Below are 10,179 nucleotides of genomic sequence, written 5' to 3' on the forward strand. Positions count from 1 at the left end.
GATTCAAACCCTGGGCGCGCGCGCGTGCGCATGGAGCTCACAACCACTAAGCTACTGTGATTAGGGATGTTAAAATGGGTGAAAAAACCCGGCCCGGCCCAAACCCGTAAAAAACCCGCCCAAAAAAGACCCAGATTCAAAAAACCCGAACGGGTTTTAAGTCTAGTGGGTAAACCCGAATGGGTTTTAACTCTTGTGGGTAAACCCGTGGGTACCCAAATTTTTTTGGTCTCATGTGGTGTATTTTGTATTTTACATTGTGTATATATTATGTATTATGGATACAAATATGATTTTGCGGTTTTGACGGAAAAAACACGATTTTGCGTTTTTAGTAGAACACGATTTTGAAACGTGGGTACCCCACAGTCTGTGATTTTCGTTGAACAATTACTTATTTAATTATATTTAACCTAAAACAATCTTCATTAATGGTAATATTGTCCTTTTACCATTGAGGGAGTTTTGAGAATTTGTTTTGATAGAAAGGGTGTTATGAGATTTTAGCTCAAGAAAGACACTATGTATGTCTCCAAGGAAACCTCCAAGCTTCTTTCCTTTACAAAAATTTCAATCTTGTTACTTCCTCTATGCAAAGGTACGGTTGACACTACAAAAAATCAGGTGAGTTGTATCATTTATTTTCTATTTTTGCATCAGTTTAACTGATGCAAAAATAATTTGCATCACTTTAATAAATGATTTATATTTTGTTGATCCAAATAATTTGTACCGATGCTATTATTCAAATATTTACATCGATTATTATAATCAATGTCAATATATATCATTTGTTTAAAATCGATGTCAACGTTTATATCATTTTATTTAAGTGATGTTAGTATTTATGTCATTTAGTTAAAATGATTTAAAATTAGTGTAAATTATCACAAATGATTTGAATAATTGCATCAGTTTTAAGTACCGATTGTACTATTAATTTCACTTGTACGTAATTGATGTTATTTTGGTGTCAATTTTTTGAAGTGATTTTAATTGTTGTATCATTGACAATAACCGATTCAAATATTAGAATCAGTTATATATAACTGAAGTAAAAAGTAGTATCAATTTTCTTAAGTGGTTTTAGTAACTGTATCATTTGCGTTAATTGATTTGAGATATTATTATCATTTGTACATAATTGATGGTAAATTCATGTCAGTTTTCATAAATGATTCTAGTAATTGATTTTGTCAAAAAACTAATTCGAATATTATTATTTTCATATTAATAATTGAATTTTAATTTCAGAATAGCTTATTTAAATGATTTATAAAAGATTACAAATTAAAAATTTAAAACCAAAAATAATTAAATAAAAATCCATATATTAAACATAAACTAGAAAATAAATAACATAAATCATCCATCTTGCAAATCCATGAAACATAAATAAAGCAAAGCAGCTAAAAAATCATTGTAAAACTAAGTCCATTGGCACCATTGTCCATTCCGTGATCATATATCTCTAATGTTGTTTCCACTGTTTGAATATCCATTGGCACCATTGTAACACCCGCAAACCAAATTGTGCGTTTTGGGTGAGGGTGTCGATCGACACCAAGGGGGTGTCGGTCGACACCATTGATTTTCTGGTTCGACCAGATTGAGTTTTTAATCGTTTTGGTTCGAGTTAGTTTTAGGAAACCATTGAACCGGGTTATTTAAGTGGGTTTCGATGCAAGAAGGGTTTTGGAAGTTTATTTTGTCGCCGCTTTGTTGTTTTTGAGAGAAATGAGAGAAAGGCATTGTTCTTGAGCTTTTGAGAGAGATTGGTGAGATTCCTGGCTGTTCTTGAGAGTTTTGGAGCTGGGAAGGACCTAGCTAGAAGCTTGCTAGGAGGGTTGGATTCGTTGCTATTGGTCTTAATCTTCCTGCAAAGAGGTGAGTGCATGACCATGGCTTATCTAAGCCTTTGATTCATTGTTCTTGCTTGTTTGTTGCTTGTTTGTGTGTTTTTCTTGCTGATATTGGTTGCTACAGGTTCCTACGGATGTATAAGGCTTGGGTTTCAAGTATTGGACCATTTGGTGGAGTTTGGAAGCGAGATTTGACTCTCGGCTTCGAGCGGATCGCGGTTGCAGAGGGAGTGTCGATCGACACCTCTTGGTGTCGGTCGACACCAGTGAAGAAAGCATCGATCAAGACTGTGGGGTAGTGTCGGTTGACACCAAGAGCCAGTGTCGATCGACACTTGGCTGGTGTCGGTCGACACCTCCCTTCCAGCGAGAGTATGTTCGTTTTCCTGGTTTGTGTGCTTTGTTTTATTGATTGTTTGGAACTTGGAATCACTGTTGCTTGTGTGTATAGCCCAGTAGATGGGAGGATTGCCTCACTGAGTGTTTATCAAATACTCATGCATCTCAATTTGTGTTTGTGGTGCAGGTAAATGCAAAGTGTGATTGTGGAATCAAGGCGATGAAGAGGAGGATGTTCTAGTGGTTTGCTTGGTTGTATGGCTTCTGTTAGATTGATAGAGTTGAGTCCTAGAATGTTATTTAGGATTGGTGGTTCTCTGGTTTATGTTGGTTGGATCATTAGATTATGATTTTGATTTAATGTTGGTTATGTTGGAATATTGGTTATTTATATTTATTGGTTATTACTGGATGTTTGTATTGTTATTCCGCTGTTGATTGTGATTGTGGTTAGGTGGCTAGTAGGTATGGGACCACTAGTTGTAGTTTATTTAATTATATTATATTTATATATTTATTATTTATTATTTAAAAAAAAAAGGTCGGTCTTTTCAGTTTGGTATCATAGCCCTTACGGTTCTAGGTTTGGGTTCACTAGGTTTCTGTTGTGATGTTTGGGATTGCATGTCTTGATTGATTATGTGAGTTAGTCAATTGTGTGTGGCATGGAGTCCTAGAACATCCTCTTCGAGCCTACAGTGTGATTCCACAGTGAGTTTGTATTTTTTTTTTTTTTGTGTATTTGTGTTATGAAAGAGTTTGCTTGTTAGCCTCTATTCTTGGAAGTGCAGTGGTTAAAGATGTTTGAATTGTTGGTCGTGGATGGAGACGTGGTCGTGGTCATGGTCGGGCGGGTCCCGAGGCCAGCGAGTGTGTGGTCCAGAGTTCCACGAGGAGGTACGTCAAAGGATCGCAAGCTAATCAGGAGGGGCCAAAGGGGTCTACCCGGTGAGCGTGCCGGGGGTGCTGGGAACCCAGGTGTGGGGGTTACAGCAGGTGGAGCCCAGGGTCGAGATGATCGCTTGGTGGATCGGTTGACGTGCTGTTGGAGCGGTTACCGAGAGGGGTACCAGTGCAGGCTCCAGTTGTACTGCATGTGGCGGGGTGCAGCCAAGGGCTGCAGATGTTGAGGACTTTCCTTCTTATGTTAGGAGGATGGAGCGGTTGTAGATGACCGGTACGAGATTATTCTCAAGAGGTATCGGGCCTAGAGAGGCGGTTAGGTGGACATATGCAGTTGGAACAAATATTTCTCTGTTTGGGGTTAATCCAGTTGGATATTGGAAGTTGAGTGGGCAGGTGTAACATTGCAATGTTATACTCAGACCACAGGAGGTACTTTTTGTCGAGAGATGTTTTTAATCGTTAAGCATTGTTGCTCCTGAGGGAATGGTGATTCCCCTGAATACCGATAGCTCGAGTGGCTGAGGGCTCCAAGAGTGGCAGAGGGGATGTGTAGTTCCCATGATACCGAGATCTTGAGGATTGTGGTCCAAGAGTGAGACGGTATAACTCGAAGACGCTGGTCTGAGAGTGAGATCGGTATGGCTCGAAGGTTGCGACCTAAGAGAGGAAGAGTTGGGAGTAAACAATGTATAGAACGAGAGTATATACATAAGGACGAAATGTAGACCTCGAGAGTGATGGTGGTTTAATCTTGGATTTTAGGATTATGTTGGCCAGTGGGCCAGGGTTTTATGACCGGTGCGGTCAAAAATGTGTGGCTGATGTGCCGGGATTAGGTGGCCGGTGTGCTGGAGTCCCGGGAAGGAGAGCTGCAGCAGGTATGAGCTGGCAAGGGCATGGTTGCCAGGTACATAAGATTCACGAGAAGCCTTCATGGCAGGATAAACTAACCATTGCAACGATGTTGGATGAAGTTCATTGGAGATGGACAGGGTTGTTAGATTCGAGGTTTTGGTAAGCTTGTTGGAGGGAATAAGTCAAGTGGTTTGAGTTAGCGGCCTGCAAAGCATTTGATGCGGTGAATCAGAATATGCGAACGTATGGTACTTGTTTGTTTTATTACGCTCGTATTGATGATTTGCTGTGGAGAATTGCCAAGCGGAAAGCTATTTCTGGAATAAGCTATCTTGTGGAAGTTTCCCTAGTTGGCAAGTTACTAGAGGTTTTTGGATGAACAAGAAGGTTGATATTCAGGTGGCGGCGAGTTGATGTCGGCATACTTGAGTATTTGTTTAGTTGAGCTGAGGAAGTACTAGAGGATTTATGGAGCAAGCGATACATACGTTCTAGTGTATCACCGTGGGGAGCACCGGTGTTATTTGTTTAGAAGAAGGATGGGAGTTTCCGCTTGTGTATTGACTAACGAGGTTTGAACCGGGTCACTATGAAGGACAAGTACCCTCTTCCCAGGATTGTTGAGTTGTTGGATCAGCTGAGAGGTGCTACTTGGTTCTCCAGGATAGATCTGGCATCGGGCTATCATCAGATTCCGATAGATGAGGTAGATGTGAGGAAGACTGCATACAGGACGAGGTATGGGCATTATGGGTTCGTGGTGATGCCTTTCGGGTTGACTAACACGCTGGGAGCGTTTATGAGATTGATAAGCATCGTGTTTCAGGAGTTTCTGGACGTGTCTGTCATCATTTTTATCGACGACATCCTGGTATATTCTAAGAGTTTTGAGGAGCATGCAGTGCATTTGAGGACAGTTCTGGAGAAGCTGCGGGAGCAGAAGTTGTTTGCTAAGTTGAGCAAGTGTAGTTTCTGGCAGCGTGAGATGGGTTTCTGGGTCACATTGTTTCTGCAGAGGGGGTTTCTGTAGATCCGCAGAGGATTCAAGCTATCAGGGATTGGCATAGACCAGAGAATGCAAAGGAGAGCAGGAGTTTCCTTGGTTTGGCAGGTTACTAAAGAAGCAGGAGATGAAGTCTCTGGTAGGAGAGATTAGTGCGTTGAGCTGGTGTGCGGTTTCTCGAGAACCGTTTGGTTTGGAGGCGGCTGATAGAGCGGATCTTTTGAGCAGGGTGCGGTTGGTTCATGAGAATGATTTGGGGCTGGTGAATGCCTCTAAGGATGTTGATTCAAAGTATCAGGTCTTGGCTAATGGTACTATCTTGGTGCACGGTCGGATTTGTGTGCCCAAGGATGAAGATTTGAGATAGGAGATCTTGAGGGAGGCTCATGCGTGCATGTTTTCTATTCATCCAAGAGCGACTAAGATGTACCGTGATCTCAAGAGGTACTATCACTGGGTCGGGATGAAGAAGGATGTAGCTAGTTGGGTTTCGAGGTGCGATGTGTGTCAGCTAGTGAAGGCTGAGCATCAGGTTCATGGCGGTTTACTAAAGAGTCTACCCATTCCTGAGTGGAAGTGGGATATGATCACTATGGATTTTGTGGTAGGATTCAGTGTCGCGGACTTTCGATGCTATTTGGGTCATTGTGGACCGGTTGACTAAGTCAGCACATTTTCTGGCCATTAAGAAGACTGATGGAGCAGCGGTCTTGGCTAAGAAGTATGTGAGAGAGATAGTCAGATTGCATGGGGTGCCAGCGAGCATTGTGTCTGACAGGGATTCTAAGTTCACTTCAGTGTTATAGAAGGCATTTCAGGCAGAGATGGGCACTAAGGTGCATATGAGTATTATCATCCCCAGACAGATGGACAGTCTAAGAGGACGATCCAGACGCTGGAGGATTTGCTGAGGATGTGTGTGTTGGATTGGGGTGGCCATTGGGCAGATCATCTGAACCTGGTAGAGTTTGCTTACAACAACAGTTATCAGACGAGTATTAAGATGGCTCCTTATGAGGCTTCGTCTGGGAGACCATGTCATACACCGTTATGCTGGACTCAGGTGGGGGATAGGAGCATGTTTGGTGCTAGTTTTGTTCAGGAGACCTTAGAGAAGATTCGGGTTCTCAAGCTGAACATGAAGGAGGCTCAGGATAGGCAGAGGAGTTATGCTGATAGGAGGAGGAGAGATCTTGAGTTTCAGGTAGGCGACAGAGTGTATCTCAAGATAGCCATGTTGCAGGGTCCGAATAGGTCGTTGTCAGAGATTAAGTTAAGTCCGAGGTACATGGGTCCGTTCAGAGTGATTGAGCGGGTGGGACCGGTAGCATATAGGCAGGAGTTGCCTGAGGTTATCTGTAACATCCGCGAACCAGAATTTGGGATTTTGGAAGGAGTGTCGATCGACACCCTAGTGGCATCGATCAACACCACTAATTTCTGGGTTCGACCGGTTTGATTTAATTGCCGAATTGGTTCGGTTTGGTTCAATTAAAATCCCTAAGTCGAGTTATAAGTGTCTTAGGACGAATTTTAGGGTTTCAGAGTCTCATTTTGTCGCCGTTGAGTGAAAAGAAAGAGAGAAAAGAGAGAAAAACGTTTTCTGAGATTTCTGGGCTTGTTCTTGGTGATTTTGGAGAGATCTGAGGCTGTAGGAGGGTTAGCTGTTGCTGGAATCGAAGGGGAAGCTTCTAGAGGTGTTGTTTTCCACGTTTCTCAATCCAAACTTCTTGTTCTTGAGGTGAGTGCTTGACCATGGTTGATCTAAGCATGAGATCTCTCTTGTTTGTGTGTTTTCTTTGTGGTTTGTGTTGTTTTGTTGCTTGGGTTCGTTGTTTGTGTGATTTCTAGTGAATTCCGAGATGGTTAGACTTGATTGGAGTCGATTTTGGGTTGATTGGAGTCGGAGTTCGTCGCTGGGTTTCGCGCAGATCGTGTCTGCAGAGGAGGCATCGATCGACACTCAGGAGCATCGGTCGACACCAATTTGATGGGCATCGGTCGACACTGTTTGGCATCGGTCAACACCTTGTTGTAGCATCGATCGACACCGTTTGGCATCGGTCGACACTAGTCTTATCCGAGACTTGTTTTTCTGGTTTGATGTATTGTTGTGTGTTGTTTGTTTTGCTTGAACTTGAGGGTCTCATCTGCTTGTGTGTATAACCCAGTAGATGGGAGGATGGCCTCACTAAGTATTTATGATAATACTTACGCATCTCAATTGTTGTTTGTGGTGTGCAGGTAAAGGAAAAGTGTGATCGTGGAATCAAGGGCTATGAGGAGGAGGATGTTCTAGAGACTTGATTGATTGTGGTCTAGCTGTTGTTAGGTTGCTAGATTAAGTCAAAGGAACATTGTAGGATGTTAGTTGTTGGTTATCTCTTTACTTGAGTGATGTTATTGGTTATTGGATTTGAATGTTGGAATTCTTTTGGTTTAATGGAATTTGTTTTATTTGATTATCTGCGGTTATTGATTGATGTTAGGATGTTAGTGGGTATGAGACCACTAGTAAATTAAGGTATTAAAAAAAAAAAACGGGAAGGGTTGTTTCAATTTGTTATCAGAGCCCTTACGGTTCTAGGTCTAGGGTTCATTGTGCTTTTGCTGTTGATGTTTAGGATTACATACTATAATTGATTGTGTGATTGGCAATTGTGTGTGGCATGAAGTCCTAGAACATCCTCTTCGAGCCTGATTGTGATTCCACGGTGAGTTGTGTTTCTTGTGTATTAGAGTTATTGTTTGCTTAGCCTTCTGTTCTTGGATGATACAGATGGTTAGGGGTGAGGATGCTGTTGGTCGCGGTCGTGGTCGTGGGCGTGGTCGTGGTCGGGGTCGGGGACGAGGTCAGGTTCCTGAGGCCAGTGTGAGTGTGACCCAGAGCATGGCCAGTGAGGAGGTGGCGGAGTCACAGGTTCATCCTAGTGTGTCTGGAGACCAGGCTGGTTTGGGTGACGGCAGGGCGGATGGGCCCGGTGTCGGTCACGGTGTTGCCCCGGGTGTGGGGGTTGCAGCGGGAGGTGCTCCAGGCAGGGAGGATGTCTTGATGGACTTGCTAGCTCAGGTTGCTCAGGCTTTGCAGCGACTTCCAGCAGTTGTGCCGCCAGTGGTTGGTGGGCAGGATCCGGTAGTGCCGCCCGTGGGTGGTGGGCAGGGTCCAGCGGTGCAGCCTGTGGCGGGTTTGCAGGCAGGTGTGCAACCGGGGGCCGAGGTAGTGGATGCTCAGTATCTTCGGATGATGGAGCAGCTGCGGCATGTGGGAGCAGGGTATTTCTCAGGAAGTACCGATCCGAGTGTAGCGGATGAGTGGAGAGAGCGGATGGAGGATATTTTCCTTTCGCTTAGGTGTCCCGACCGGTACAGGGTGGATCTGGCAGTGTTTTACTTGTCAGGAGATGCACGTGTGTGGTGGAGGTCGGTGACAGCACGGAGAGTGCAGAGGGGTATGTCTTGGGGAGATTTTGTGGGGGAGTTTAACTCCAAGTATTTTCCTCAGGAGGCTCTTGATCGTATGGAGGCACGGTTCTTGGGTCTGACTCAGGGGAACCGTACAGTGCGGGAGCTGGATGCAGAGTTCAGTCGGCTTGTAGGGTATGCAGGCAGGGCATGGGAGCCAGAGGCGGCTCAGGTGCGGAGGTTTTTGTTGGCTCTGCGGGATGATTTGAGGACTCGGTGTAGAGTGAGGAGTTATGCTACGAGAGCGGAGTTGGTTGAGGTTGCAGCTGGGATAGAGGATGACTTGAGGTCACAGGTGGTTGTGGTCGGTTCTTCAGTGCAGCCACAGCAGTCTCAGCAGTCTCAGCCGTCTTCTGTTCCTAGCAAGGGCGGCAAGCCTGCGCAAGGGTAGAAGCGGAAGTTTGATGCTATGCAGAGGTCGAGGCACGGGGGTGCGAGATGCTTTGGGTGTGGTAGTAGGGACCACAAGGTGACTAGCTGTCCACAGAGAGGTGAGCAGCGGGCAGTGACAGAGCAGCGGGCGGTGACGGAGCCGCGGACCAATACTCGAGTGTGTTACTACTGCAGAGAGACGGGGCATATCAAGCCTCGTTGTCCCAAGTTGCAGCAGAGGGCAGTAGCAGTGTTGCAGGCTGGAGCTCAGCCAGGGGTGCAGCAGGGTGTGCAGCACGGTGTGCAGCCGGTGGGTTGGATTGAGCCGACGACTCAGGTGTACTCGACCCAAGAGCCCGGTGGCACTAGTGCAGGAGCGATCACAGGTATAACTTCTGAGATTCGAACTTAGTCAATTCAATAGTTCAGATTATATTTGTTTTTGCTTGTGGTCAAGTGTTAGGTTCTCAACACATGAGATTTGTGTAGGGACCTTGTTGGTGGGCGGGTTTAAGTCCCATGTTATGTTTGATTCTGGAGCTTCTCATAGCTTCATTACTTCGGAGTGTGCCGTGAGTGCGGGGATCAGAGGGGATTCTGGAGAGCGTTCAGGAGTTGTCAGAGTTGCTGGAGGCAAGTTTCTGAGGGTTATTTGACGAGCTGGAGGAGTTGATATTCAGATCGCAGGAGAGTCGTGGCCAGCAGATTTGCTTATCAGTCCAGTGGAGTTGTATGACGTCATTCTTGGTATGGATTGGTTGCATCGGTATAAGGTGCATTTGGATTGCTATCGGGGTAGAGTGGAGTTTGAGCGTCCAGGAGGGAAGTTGGTTTTTCAGGGTATTAGACCGACTTCGGGGAGTCTCGTGATCTCAGCCGTTCAGGCAGGGAAGATGATCGAGAAGGGCCGTGAGGCCTATCTGGTTACTATATCTATGCCAGAGTCAGTGGGGAAGTCTACGGTTAGCGGTATTCCGGTTGTGGAGGACTTTGAGGATGTGTTCCAGTCATTGCAGGGATTACCACCATCTCGGTCGGATCCTTTTACTATTGAGCTGGAACCGGGGACGATGCCGTTATCCAAGGCTCCTTACAGGATGGCTCCAGCAGAGATGGCAGAGCTGAAGAAGCAGCTGGAGGATTTGTTGGGCAAGGGTTTTATCCGTCCTAGTTGTTCACCGTGGGGAGCTCTGGTGTTGTTTGTTAAGAAGAAGGATGGGAGTTTTCGGTTGTGTATTGACTACCGGGGTTTGAAGAACAAGTACCCTCTCCCGAGGATTGATGAGTTGTTGGATCAGTTGAGGGGTGCTACTTGGTTCTCCAAGATCGACTTGGCTTCAGGTTATCATCAGATCCCTATTCATGAGGCAGATGTGAGGA

The sequence above is a fragment of the Camelina sativa genome, chromosome 12 (genome assembly GCF_030686135.1).
Source record: "Camelina sativa cultivar CO46 ecotype springtype chromosome 12, ASM3068613v1".
Lineage (NCBI taxonomy): Eukaryota > Viridiplantae > Streptophyta > Magnoliopsida > Brassicales > Brassicaceae > Camelina > Camelina sativa.